General features: G+C 34.2%; 1 long non-coding RNA gene across 1 annotated transcript; it reads left to right on the top strand.

Annotated features, from left to right (window-relative positions):
* Positions 1-6,106: 6,106 nt before the first annotated feature.
* Positions 6,107-9,533, top strand: LOC135840734 (uncharacterized). The gene is made up of 2 exons (XR_010557780.1): positions 6,107-6,857; positions 7,080-9,533. It is a non-coding gene; the product is annotated as an uncharacterized LOC135840734 (long non-coding RNA).
* The last annotated feature ends 4,858 nt before the right edge of the window (positions 9,534-14,391 follow it).

Raw genomic sequence — 14,391 nt, 5'->3', positions numbered from 1 at the left:
CACTTGGGCTTAAATTTTGGGTCATTTAAAGAGCACGTTATCCATTTCCCGGAACCAAATTTTGAGTTGTCGAATAAGTTGATTTTTCGATTTTTGGCAAATTTTTGAAGATAGGTACCCACTTAGCGAAAATACATGGTTGATTATCCACAAAAAAAAAAGCATAAATACTGGAGACATTGTATCGTCAGGGTGAAATAAGAGCTTTCAAAAGCGGCATTGAAAATTTCAGGCCAATGCACAGGGTGTCCACAAATTGAAAAACCGAATTGGTCAAAAAATTCAAATTGAAAATAGATGAAAAAACCTTGGAACAAAAGTTGTAGAGCCTAAAAAATTGAATTATTTTCGCGGATCGGATTTTGAAACTGGTTCAGTAATTTGCAACCAGTTTACAAAAAATACCCAAAAATTGTAGATAGAGAAAAAAGCTTGAAACAAAACTTGTAGAGAGTGAAAAATTACACAATTCTGTCTAATTACATTTTGAAACCGGTTCATTGGTTCGCATTTACGTAGCAACCAGTTTTTGACAATCACCTAAAAATTGAAGATAGAGAAAAAAACTTGAAACAGAAGTTGTAGAGCGTGAAAAATTGACATAATTTTGCTGATCGGATTTCGAAAATGGCTGATTAATTTGCATCAGGTAACTTTCGATGGCTTGCTGCGAATAAATAAACTGGGTTCAAAATCTGATTAGCAAAAATACCTACTTCAACTTTTCACACTTTACAACACTTATGTTTCAAACTTTTTAGTTTTTTCTCAATCTCTAATTTTTTGGTGATTGTGAAAAACATGATTGCTAAATGCAAACCAATGAACCGTTTTCAAAATGTGATTACCCAGAATTGTATTATTTTTCACACTCCATAACTTTTGTTTCAAGCTTTTTTCACTATGTACATATTTTTGGGTAATTTTCGATTACTGGCTGCAAATTAATAAACCAGTTTCGAAATACAATCAGTAAAAATGTGTAAATTTTTCACGCTCTACAACTTCTGTTTCAAGTGTTTTTCTCTATCTTCAGTTTTTAGGTGATTGTCAAAAACTGGTTCCTAAATGGGAACCGATGAATCGGTTTCAAAATGTGATTGAACAGAATTGTGTAATTTTTCACGCCCCACAACTTTTGTTCCAAGCTTGTTTCTCAATTTCCAATGTTTAGGTAATTTTTGATAACTGGTTGCAAATTAATGAACCAGTTTCAAAATCCGATCCGCGAAAATAGTTCGATTTTTTTATACGCTCTACAACTACTTATTATTCCAAGCTCAATTTTTAGTTGATTGTCAAAAACTGGTTGCTAAATGCGAACCAATGAACCGGTTTCAAAATGTGATTGGACAGAATTGTGTGATTTTTTACGCTCTACAACTTTTGTTTCGAGCTTTTTTCTCTATCTACAATTTTTGGGTATTTTTTGTAAACTGGTTGCAAATTAAGGAACTGGTTTCAAAAAATTCATATCACGTTTTTGTCGCCTTAAAGTGTAGAATACATTGCGCCAGTAAAAACCAATTTGAATTTTTTGACCAAACTCGAAACTGGTTTTTCAATTTGTGGACACCCTGTGCATGGACCTGAAATTTTCATGGTCGCTTTTGAAAGCCCTTATGTTTCCCTATTCAACGCCGCTGCATTCATCTTGCTAGCTCTTTCCACTTAGTCCGGCATATGACAATAGGACTAATTGCACCCCCCCCCCCGCCGATCCTCCGGGACAACTTTTTTCTTAAAGGGGACATCCTAAAGAACATTTTAAAGCAAACTTGCCAAAACAAAAGTTGGCCTTACTTACGAAATGGCGGCCATTTTGATTGACTGGTCACCGAAATCGCAGATTTTGCGTTTTAACATAGGACTTGCACGAACTTTTTCAAACTTTACAAAGGTAGATCGAAAGATCGTGCAAAAATTTATCACCTGTCAAAATTTCAAGTGCTAAAGTGCGTTTTTCAATTTTTGGTGAATTTTTGAAAATCGAATTTAGGCCAAAAATGAGGGAAAAAATCAAAATTTTACCAAATTGACCAAGAAAGGTGAAATTTGGGATATACCCTATTTTCGACATGCCAAAGCGATTGGAAACGGTTTCAACCCGTTTTGAGCGGTTTTGGAGCCTCCAGCGACTTTTTTTGAAAATTACTGGAGCCTCCAACAGATTTTTGAAACTTTGAATTTCGCCAAAATTTCATCAAACCAAGATGGAGAGTTGAAATTAATTCTGCAAACTAATTTCAATACGCTACGAAGTTGCCTGCTGGTGAATTTCAAGTCGTTTTGAAGCCTCCAGCAACTTTTTGAAAGGTTGTATGACGTTTTTTTTCTAAATTGAAATTCCCTAAAAGTAGCTGGAAGCTTCAAAACCATTTGAAACCACCATGTAGTCTGCGAAGTAAATTCCAGCTTGCCAACTCCATTTGATAAATTAAATTTGCGGGAAATTTCAAGTTTCGAAAATCTACTGGAGGCTCCAGTAATTTTCAAAAAAGTCACTGGAGGCCCTAAAATGACTTGAACCCGCCTGAAGTCGTCTTCAGAGGGTGTTAAAATTGGAGTGTAGAGTAAATTTCAGCTTTCCATCTCCATTTGATGAAATTTTGTGAAAATTTGAAGTTTCAAAAATCTACTGGAGGCTCCAGTAATTTTCAAATAAAGTCGCTGGTGGCCCTAAAATTACTTGAACCCGCCTGAAGTCGTCTTCAGAGGGTGTTGAAAATGGAGTATAGAGTAAATTTCAACTTTCCATCTCTATTTGATGAAATTTTGTGAAAATTTAAAGTTTCAAAAATCTGCTGGAGGCATCAGGAATTTTCAAAAAGTCGCTGGAGGCTCCAAAACGACTTGAAATCCACCTGCAGTACTTCGTAGCGTATTGAAATTAGTTTTTAGAATAAATTTCAGCTTTACAGCTCCAATTTGATGGAATTTTGTGGGAATTTCGAGTTTCAAAAATCTGCTGGAGGCTCCAGAACTGCTCAAAACGGGTTGAAACCGTTTCCAATCGCTTTGGCATGTCGAAACTAGGGTATATCCCAAATTTCAGCTTTCTTGGTCGATTTGGTAAAATTTTAATTTTTTCCCTCATTTTTGGCCTAAATTCGATTTTCAAAAATTCACCAAAAATCGAAAAACGCACTTTAGCACTTGAAATTTTGACAGGTGATAAATTTTTGCATGATCTTTCGATCTACTTTTGTAAAGTTTGAAAAAGTTCGCGCAAGTCCTATGTTGAAACGCAAAATCTGCGATTTCGGCTGACCTGTCAATCAAAATGGCCGCCATTTTGTAAGTAAGGCCAACTTTTTCTTGGCAAGTTTGCTTTAAAATGTTTCTTAGGATGTCCCCTTTAAGAAAAAAGTTGTCCCGGAGGATCGGCGGGGGGGGTGCAATTCCTCCTATTGTCATATGCCGGACTAACTTGGAAAAATATAAAAGCCACCGAGCACTACTTTTGTGTCATACTATGTGATGAGCAGATATGCCCTGACTGCCGTAGGTGGTCACTATTGTAACTATTCCTATAGTGGTACTTCATATAATAACTGGTTTAGAGGTAGCGGGGAAAGGTTACGTATGCAAATTACCGCGATCCTGGGTCTGGACCAGGATGGCGAAAAATATCATCTTCACTACCTGTGCAAGATCTCGAGCTCTCGGTACAGTGGTCAACCATCTAGACTTTATTAGGCTATGGCCTCCTTGCATTTCAATCCTAAGTATTACCCGCTTGTTCGGTGTGAATTTGTGTCAATTAACATAAAACGTTTGAGATTCAATGAATTAGCGCGTTTTATGGTATTTTGGATCATCTCTCATTCGTCGACCATGAGAGTATGTACCCAGTCCCAAAATGTATTACGAGATGATGGATACAGAATCGTCGTAGGTAACAGACCCCTTAATTGGAGACGATTAACGCGAATAGTTGGGTATGAGTTGGAACACTCTCCACCAATCACATTGTCGATGCTTTTATTGCTAACAATGTAGAAGCGTCTCGTAAGTAGAGAAACTATTTCATATATTTTAGATATATTACCTACTTACGAGCAGAGTAAGGATTAATATTTATGATTAGATAAATTTAGTCTGGCTTGAATCACGAACGTAATTCTCATGTGTGCCAGGATTAAACACCCTGAGTAAATTCGTCCCTCGCATAACGTAATCTAGAGCTAATCATCTATTTTATGATACTATATTAATTCACCTTGTGTATTTTAGAATTAATATCTTATGATATTCACGACGTATTATACAGTGCATTGATATTTATTTCATCAATAAATCTCTATAGTATTGTTGTCTCGTAACTAATTTAATTGGTTATGGAGTTCAGAAAAATCTAGTATGTATAGTACCTGAGGATTATTGAGTTGCCTATTCCTTTGAACTAGGCATAGGGAATTTCTCACCCCCTGAGGAGTTATTTCCTACTATCTTGCTATTATGTCTGATTATTACCTATCTTACCAATACCAATAATTCCTTATATCACTATATCAACTAAAAAAAAATTTCTTACGCTGAAGTGTTAAAGCCGAAACAGTATTTTAAAACACTTTTCTAGACCCAGACAGAAAGTATATATGGCCAAACACGGGGCGCAGTTCACCATATTTTTTGACCTCTAATTTTAACCGACGCGATGGCGATCTTGTAAACCAGTTCTCAAACTTGAAACGCTACACGTTTATTACGATTACCTACCTCATAATGGATTTTTATTTCGGTGCGAAACTTACTCAAATAATATTACATTGGTTCCGTTGAAAGCAGAGATGTGCTTATTAATTAGGTGTACACTGTATAGGGTGTGCAGAAATATCGAGTACCCCTGAAAACGTTTCTTTGCTAAATGTTTGGGTTGGTCACAGTGAATGATAATAATGATAGCACATTATTGGTTGTTGGACTGAGACGATTACATTCCATCAATCATGTGCATCTATTTCACGTTGCCAAACTACATTTTTAATTTTTTTAAAAAAACTTTTTTGGGGGTACTCGATATTTTTACGCACTCTGTACAATCTTGTTGGGTATGTACCTACCAACTTAATTTTTCGACATTTTTTTTAGTAAGAGTTTTGGAATTTTTAGGAACTAAAGTACATACGTAATACATGTCATGGAACAGATACGAGATGCATGTTAGATATTAATTTATCGTGTTGATGCAAAAGCATAACATGGAACATAAAAATTCGCGAATCGGGAGGATAACTAAACTCGTAGTTATTTATCACAACCATTAAAATCATTCTGGCTGAGCTGTGTCACCTCTGCACAGTTGGGGTCTGACTAGCTAAGGATAATGAGTAGTGTGTAATATGGAAGGAGGGGGTGCGTCCTGTAAGAGTAGCAGTCTATAAGGCTTTTGACGTATTGCGGGTTGCATATCGGTTTGCCTGAACTTTATCGGTTTGGTGGGCATTCTTATCAGTGAGTATCAAAATTTCATATTTTGAGCAATTTTCACAAGGTTTTTTTGAAATTTATAGCTTTTATTTAGTTTTTCCATCAATTTTAAACACTGTTGAATCCTGTGATGGAAAAAGATCCGCTCTTTGTCGAGGTTCAAAGACGTTTTGTCAACTTCTTTAAAACTCGACGAAGAGAGGATCTTTTTCCATTACAGGGTTTAACAGTGTTTAAAATTGAAGAAAAAACTAAATAAAAGCTATACATTTCAAAAACACCTTATGAAAATTGCTCAAAATATGACATTTTGATACTCACTGATAAGAATGCCCACCAAACCGATAAAGTTCAGGCAAACCGATATGCAACCCGCAATACGTCAAAAGCCTTATTATACCAACATATCGATGCATTGACCTTATCTCTACTTGAATCTGAGAACCAGATTCTTTCATTACCTATAATTTATAGGCCCTCTTTATTTAGTAAAATACATTATTGGTCGAACACGAATGAAACACTTTTGTGATGCGATACATGGCCATTACGTGTGGAAGAATATACCATTGTATCTACCAAGTCGCGCATGCTCCTTCGTAGGTAGATATTATTATATAACGTGAAAGACAGATTCATCTGAAAATCTTGTCAAGTTCACTGATGACTCGACCACAGGTATGATGTGCGAGAGAATTCTAGGAACGTTAATTTAAATTAGGTACCTATTCGGATTTTTGAAAGGCCTAAATACCTATATTAATCAGTTAATTCGGTGATTTCGCGAAAGTTGACAATATATAAGATAAAAGCTTCCTCATTGTATTTCAAGTTTATTTCGCGTTCAAAGTTCAAACTTTACGAAGTCGTGTCGAGTGTGATAAAGTGCTAAGGATAAGAAGAACTAATCACGAAGACGAATTGATGCTTTGGGAGATCGGTTAAATAGGCAAGGCAACAAGTTGTAACATCATAATTACCTACCTACTTACTTAGTTATAACGAGAAAAGCCTTCGTAGGTACCTGAAGAGTGAACTTCGTCAATTCGGTTAAAGGACATTCGACTAGTCTTTCCATTGCAATTTTGTTAAACAAATTTTTCTTTCTAATTTTAAAATTGACTGTGATAAAACACTTCAAAGAAACTGCAATATTCAAAAACGAAATAATGGGGAATTTCAATACGTTGATCCAATTTAGTGTCGGCCTATTTCTTTATTTATCAATATCAATAGTTAAAACTTCCCCTATCAACACCTTCGAAGATTATTACTCATTCGCCTTACTTACCAAGACCATCGACGATTCTGAATACTCAGTCATGCCTGCCAACAGCACCTGCATTTCTCCAAGTCACAAGTTTCATTTCGCAAGGCTTCAGATGATGGCTAATGAACTTTTAAATTTTCGTGAGCAAACGATGGTAAGTGATTCAGAATATATTTATAATTCAAGAGAAGGAGAAAGGAAAACGTGAAAATTTTTTCATTTTTAATAGCCCTACAATTTTTTAAATTTTGATTTTTTAACTGATGTTTTTTTCGTGGCTGATGCACGCGACTGGAAATTCAATCGACATGCGGCTGGTTTATGTAGTTATTTTAACATAATTATAATTTTATTTCATGTGAAATAATTTTATCAGGATAATCTGGAAGAAGGTGTGCCAAGAAAGTGTACGTATGATGGTCCTTGTGGTATATTAACGATGAAAAGATTTGAGCCTTTGCCCGAAGATAATGAGGATGATGAGGGTCCTTTTACTGATCCTAATGAGAAGAATTCAAGGTAAGTAAAATTTCACGCTGAACAATCTATCACCTATACCAATTAACTTATACCTATTCTGTACAGAATAATCAGATAGTTACAACGGAATCTAAAAAAGACCCAAAATTTACAAATTCAAAGGTCCTTTTCGAGAAAAAAAAATCAAAATTGACGTGAAAGGTCAACATTTTATTTCTGTCCTATTTTTGCTCTTACCATGTTAATTGGCGATGGTTTCGAAGCGTTCTGGACTGGAGCCTCTAGGAGGCCATTTTTCGAAAAAAAAAAATAAAAAAACTGGAAGTAAAGGGAAACTGAAATTTAACACCTATAAAGTAAACTCGGATTTATCCTTTTTGTAACACTTTCGATCGATGTAGACTCATATTTTCAAGATCCGTTTTCTATAACTGATTCAAATCCAACCCTGTATTTCAATACACTGTTAAAAATAACAAGGTACCTACTTAAATATAAATTTTTTTTTTTTTTTTTTTTTGACATTTTTTTATACTGGGCGTGTATAATTGCCAGGATTTTTACGCCCAGTTTCCAGGGGTTTGTCTAGATTTGGTTTGAAAGATTGATTTCTTTGATGTATTTAAGAATGTTTTCCATCTGCTTGATGTTGTCAGGAATTGTAGGGTTGAGGTCTGAAATGTTTAAGGATTGACGTTTTGTTTTGAGGGAGGGACAGTAGAATAGAAGGTGTTGGGTGGAGATTATTTCAGAATTACAGAATTGGCAGGTGGGTTTAGGAGCTTTGGTGTACAAATAGCTGTGGGTTAATTTGGTATGACCAATTCGGAGGCGGGTGATTATAATTTCTTCTGATCTATTTAGGTGACTGAGGTGCTTCCAAGGGAGGATTGATTTTTTGTGGGTAAATAGTTTGTGATTTGTTTTTGAGTTCCATAGGTTTTGCCAGTTGGAGTTTTGGATGATTTTTAGAATGTTAATAACATCATCATGGGTCACAGAGAAAATTTTAGAGGGGGTAACAGCTGTTTTAGCTGATTCATCTACTGCCTGATTTCCTTCAATGCCTACATGACTTGGGACAAACATAAATTTAATAATTTTGTCAGTAGACTGAAGTTTATAGATGATTTGATGGATCTTATGAACAAGTTGATGTTCAGAAAATTTGTTTTGAATTGATAAAAGAGCAGAGAGTGAGTCTGACTGAATCAGGAATTTTTTGTTAGGGCTTTTTGAAGTAGAGATCTTTTGTAGGCAATGGAGTATAGCAGAAACTTCTAAATTGAAAATTGAAGAATATTTATGAGCTGTGAAGTTGGTAATTTTACCATCAATAGAAAAAGCATAGCCTGCATATTCAAACTCATTTTTAGAACCATCTGTGAAGCATAAAATAAATTCGTGATATTCTGCTATGATCTCAGTATATTTTTCTTTGATGAAACCAGGTGGGTACTCATTTTTTTTATATTGGGATAAGGATAGATTGAATTCTGGTAAAATTAATTCCCAGGGAGGAAATTTATTGTATTCGGAAGTGAGGTCTAATAGGCTTACATGGTAATTTCCTAAAGAATTTTGGAGAATACATGAGTGATTTTCAGAATGGTTTGAAATATTTTGAATTTGTTTTTTGATTAAAGTTCTGACTGGGTTTGTTGGATTTGTTGTTGCTGATACAATGAATTTATTAGTAATATAGAAATTCCTGAAGTTTGGAGGGGGTTCACTAGCTTCACAGTAGATGCTGTCTATAGGAGAGGATGGTAATGCTCCAATACATAGGCGTAAGGCAGCATTTTGTATTACTTTAAGGATTGATAGGTTTTTATCTGATGCACTGATATAGGCTGGACAGCCATATTCTACTTTGCTTCTAATTAGAGATCTATATAACTGAAGTAAAAGGGATCTTGAAGGGTTATATTTTGGATTTTTAATCACTTTCAATAGATTTAGGGTTTTCATTAAGTTCTGTTTGATGGATAAAAAGTGAGGTGTCCATTTGAGCTTGCAATCAAAAATCAATCCAAGGAATTTTGTATTTGATTTGAATTCAAGTTTTTTACCTTTGAGAGTTAGGGAAGGAAGTTCAATTTTGTTTTTTCTAGAAAAAAGAATGCAATGGGTTTTAGACTGTGAAAATGAGAGACCATTTGAATCTGCCCATTCTTGAATTTTATCAAGGGTTTCTTGGATAAAGAGCTGTGCTATTTGTAAGTCTTTGAAACATAGGGAGATGTTCATATCATCTGCAAATAATCTTAGTGACATTGGGGGAGGGATAATGCTATGAATACTATCAATAAGGAGAATAAAAAGAGTTGTACTCAATACAGAGCCTTGTGGAACACCATTTTGAATTTCATATACTTGTGATAAGGTATTATTTATTCTAACTTGAAATTTACGATCAGAAAGAAAATTTGCAATGAAGAGAGCAAGATGTCCTCGAATTCCAATTGAGTGGATTTTTCCAAGAATTTTGTACCTCCATGCTCTATCATAAGCCTTCTCTAAGTCAAAGAAAATTGAAATAACACTTTCCTTATTTTCAAAGGCAGTGGAAACCTCTTGTTGAAGAGAAAAAAGATGATCAGTGGTGGATCTTTTCTTACGAAAACCACTCTGGCTATTATTGAGAGAGTTTGTAGATTCAATGAACCATACAAGTCGTTTACTCACCATTTTTTCTAAAATTTTGCAAGGTACAGAAGTAAGAGAAATTGGTCTATAACTAGAAGGGGACGAATTTTCTTTATTTGGTTTTAGGATTGGAATTATTACAGCATTTTTCCATGAGTTAGGGAAGGAGTCTGAAAGCCAGATTCTATTAAAGAGATTTAAAAGCTGTAACTTTGCCTGCTCTGGAAGGTATTTTAGCATAAAAGGATGAATATTGTCAGGACCAGGGGAGGAATTTTTAATGTTGTGATTCAGAACATAATCAAGTTCATCCATATTAAAAGGTAGGTTGTAGGTTTCAAAGTTATCTGAGTTGAAATTTAAAGTTGATTTTTCAGTTTCTACTTTAAAGTTTTGGAAATTAAGGTCATATGATTCATCTGCTGAAACATTGGCAAAGCATGTAGCAAAAATATTAGCAATATCTTCATCTGAGGTGATGAAAACTTTCACAGGTGTATTTGTTAAAAGCCCCAAGGAACTTGCTCAAATGGCCCATTGACGAAATTGGAGGATGGAAGTGAAGGTTTTATTTTCTATTGCCGTAATAAAAATTGCGGAGATCACAGAACGTGGTTGAGAAAGAGATGGGGTGATCTAAAGAAAAACAGCCTTATACATAATTTTACACAGGTAAAGGTGAATTAATTTTACAGAGACAATTCGAACTGGTGTATAGAAGAGAGATGTGGATCGCAAAAATACCGACTGAAATGTTTTTTCATGATAAAATATTCGCCAAATTGGCTGTTTGAGTCCCCTCTGAAAAAAATTTGAATGAAAGACGATTCAGAGAAAAAAAAATATTAAAAAAACTCCTTCACGAGAATAAAATTTTGAAAAAATGAACATTTTTAGAAAAATCATTCGATAAGGAAAACTAATAGGTATGCAGGTATCTGTCCAAGCGAAACGAGGGTGCCAAATTTTTGAAAAATGCCAAATTTTTGAAAAATTTTCGAAATTTCCCAGTCGATGGTTTTATAATTCAGTCGGAATTTTATTTAAAGATTTTAATTAAGCAGTTTGTTGGAAAAAATTGGTGAAACTCAATCATTTATCTTCTAAAATTTGGCCGACGATTTGGGTGAAATTTTACAGAAAATGCCGACTGAGAAATGACTGCCCCCCCCTCTTCTAGGTGGCTTTGAATCTAGCTGATACTTTCATAGCATATTTTCTAGAACTTAGCAATATTTTTAAAATTATGAGTAGGTAGTAGGTACTTAGGGTAGGTATGTACTATTTTGTGAAAAATATACTTTGTATTATTTGATTTGTTGTTGTTTAGTGTACTTATTCATTTTTAGGAATTTTGAGAAAAATTTGAAAACGTGTATGTAAGTATAATTTTTAAATAGCCTGCACGAAATAGATTTCAACTTACAGGTACTACACGACATGTCTTAAGAAAATATCTCACGGAACCCGCGCAGGTATCAATATTCATTGACGAAAGTGATGGGTTGCCTAACATCCTTCTAATAGGAATATAGATAATATTTTAACGATCATGATCGCTTTATCTGATCGAGAAAAAAAACAAAAGTAGGTATCAACATACATATAGTTGAGAATTTTCGATCTAAATGAGAAAATTTTGTCCTACAAGTTGAAGTTGCAAGATTTATACTCGATAAATCGGCAAACAGACAACTTTTCTTGGAACTTGAATTACGCATTTTTGAGAACGTTTGCCCTCGTTTCGATCGTGTCTAAATAGTTGTTTAATTCTGAATTTCTGGATCAAGAACATATCAGCTGTTTTACTTTTTGAAAATGTCAAAGGCAGAAAAAAATTTACCTATTCTTATGAAAAAAGAATTTCTTTCAAGATGAAAGACAAAAAGCGAATAACAAATTGTAAACACAAAAACAAAAAATTCTAAAAGTTTTTCCAAAACAGGAAAAAATGATAATTAAAATTAATTTTGAAAAAAAAACAACAACAACAAAAACTCAAAAAAATTAAACGAATTGAAACATAATTTCATCAAGCACGAAGAAACACCAAAAAAATAACTCAAAAAATTTCTAAAAATAGAAAAAAAATTATATATAACTATTGAAAAACAATGAAAAAATGCAAAAAAAAATTGAAAAAAAAACTCCAAATTGAACAAATGCCGATTATGAAATTTTATGGGTAAAATTTGATTGTCCAATACATATTTTACACAGAGCTGTTTCCTCTTCGTGGTTGATTATGTAGGAATTTGGCAGAAATAGATCTCAGTTTGTCAGTTTGTGTTGATACAATATTTCAATTATTAGACCATTCTGTTTTTTTTCAGCCAGCAGAAAAAACAAATAAATACTTATATGCAGGACTTTTTTGTGGGGGGACGCAGGGGGACGCCGTCCCCCCCCCCAAAGAAAATTTGAAATTATCGAAAAATTTCCATAAAAACTGTTGGCAAAATTGTAGTGTAACGCTACCCGTAACTTTAATCTACGTGTAATTTAGGTTCCAAATCTAAATTTTTGTTTTTATTTATATTGTCGTTCGGTTATGTAAAATATAAATGGTTAGTGCGCCAGGAGCCCAAAACGTTATGGTCTCTTATGGGAAATACTTGGCTATTGTTTTTTCGAGCATTTTGAAAGTGTAATCGTTATAGACGTTATTGGTATTACGTCACAATGAGGCATAATGGTTCTTGCTGAGCGCTGATTGGCTGGTTGGTTTGTGGCGCAAAATTACGTCTAATTAATCAAATATCTCAGTAATTACTGAGAATAATTAAAAAGTAATTAGATATTTGAAATCTACGCATCTGAAAACATACATGAGAAGTTCAAAAATGAATAAAGTGGAAATTCTCGCGAAATGAATCGTTTATCAGTGTCGCGAATTGTGCTCTCTGTTTACAATGATAAAAACCAGAATTCCTAACACTGATAAACGATTTATTTCGCGAGAATTTCCACTTTATTCATTTTTGAACTTCTCATGTATGTTTTCAGATGCGTAGATTTAAAATATCTAATTACTTTTTAATTATTCTCAGTAATTACTGAGATATTTGATTAATTAGACGTAATTTTGCGCCAACTTGACTGATAATTTAATAACAAACCAACCAGCCAATCAGCGCACAGCAAGAACCATTCTTCCTCATTGTGACGTAATACCAATAATGTCTATATACATAAGTTCGACGCGTTAATACGATTGTAAACTTTAAATGGTTAAGTAGTCTAAGCTCTTGGAGCTTGTTATAATTCTACGTACGGTTCGTTGTACCCATCCAGGTCAACGACCGCAGTTTCAAAATAAATATTTCTATTTATTTGAATATTTTTGTTCGAGATGTTTTTAGTTTAAAGTTAGTAAAAGTCAGTTTGAGTAGTCAGGGTATTTTATTCGTGTGTCGAGTAAATATCCGTACAAAAACTAAAAAAATGAACGAATTAGGAAAAAATGAACAAATTTTGGTAACTTTTTTTAAAAATGTTGAATTATCGGAATAGTAAAGTGCGAAAACGAGATTAGAATTACGATGAAAATTATTCGTAAATCTAAAATTTAGCATTCACGTTTGTACCTCAGTACTTATCTTGCACGTCGGGGAGCCCGCTCAAGTATTATTGCAACCCCCTCCCCCCTCCCCGATCGATCCCCGGGGACAAATTTCTTAAAGGGGGAGTCCTGAGGAATATTTCTAGCCCTTGTACTCAAAAAAAAGTGGCCCTACTTACAAAATGGCGGCGATTTTCATTGCGCCGTTTTGATTGGCAGATCAGCCGAAATCGCAGATTTTGCGTTCCAACATAGGCCTTGCACGAAATTTTTTAAACCTTACAAAGGTAGATCGAAAGATCAGGCAAAAATTTTTCACCTGTCAAAATTTCGAGTACTAAAGTGCATTTTTCGATTGTTGGTGAATTTTTGAAAATCAAATTCTGGCCAAAAATGAGGTGAAAAATCAAAATTTTACCTAATTGATCAAGAAAGCTGAAATTTGAGATATACCCTATTTTCGACATGCCTAATCGATTGGAAACTGTTTCAAACCGTTTTGAGCAGTTTTGGAGCCTCCAGAAAATTTTTGAAACTCGAAATTTCCACTAAATTTCATCAAAATGGAGTTGGAAAGCTGAAATTTATTCTGGAAACTAATTTCAATGCGCTACGAAGTACTGCAGGTAAATTTCAAGTTGTTTTGGAGCCTCCAGCGATTTTTTGAAAATTCTGGAGCCTCCAGCAGATTTTTTATACTTTGAATTTTTACAAAATTTCATCAAATGGAGATGGAAAGCTCAAAATTACTATCTACACTCCAATTTTAACACTCTCTGAAGACGACTTCAGGTGGATTCAAGTCATTGTGGAGCCTCCAGCAACTTTTTGAAAATTACTGGAGGCTCCAGCAGATTTTTTAAACTTTGAATTTTTACAAAATTTCATCAATGGAGATGGAAAGCTGAAATTTATTTCGCAGAATAATTTTCAATACAATATTATGAAGTCGACTACATGGTGGTTTCAAATGGTTTTGAAGCTTCCAGCTACTTTT

The sequence above is a fragment of the Planococcus citri genome, chromosome 3, assembly GCF_950023065.1.
Source record: "Planococcus citri chromosome 3, ihPlaCitr1.1, whole genome shotgun sequence".
In the NCBI taxonomy this organism is placed as follows: domain Eukaryota; kingdom Metazoa; phylum Arthropoda; class Insecta; order Hemiptera; family Pseudococcidae; genus Planococcus; species Planococcus citri.
The sequence above is the reverse complement of the archived record's forward strand: the minus strand, read 5'-3'. Positions and strand labels throughout refer to the sequence as shown.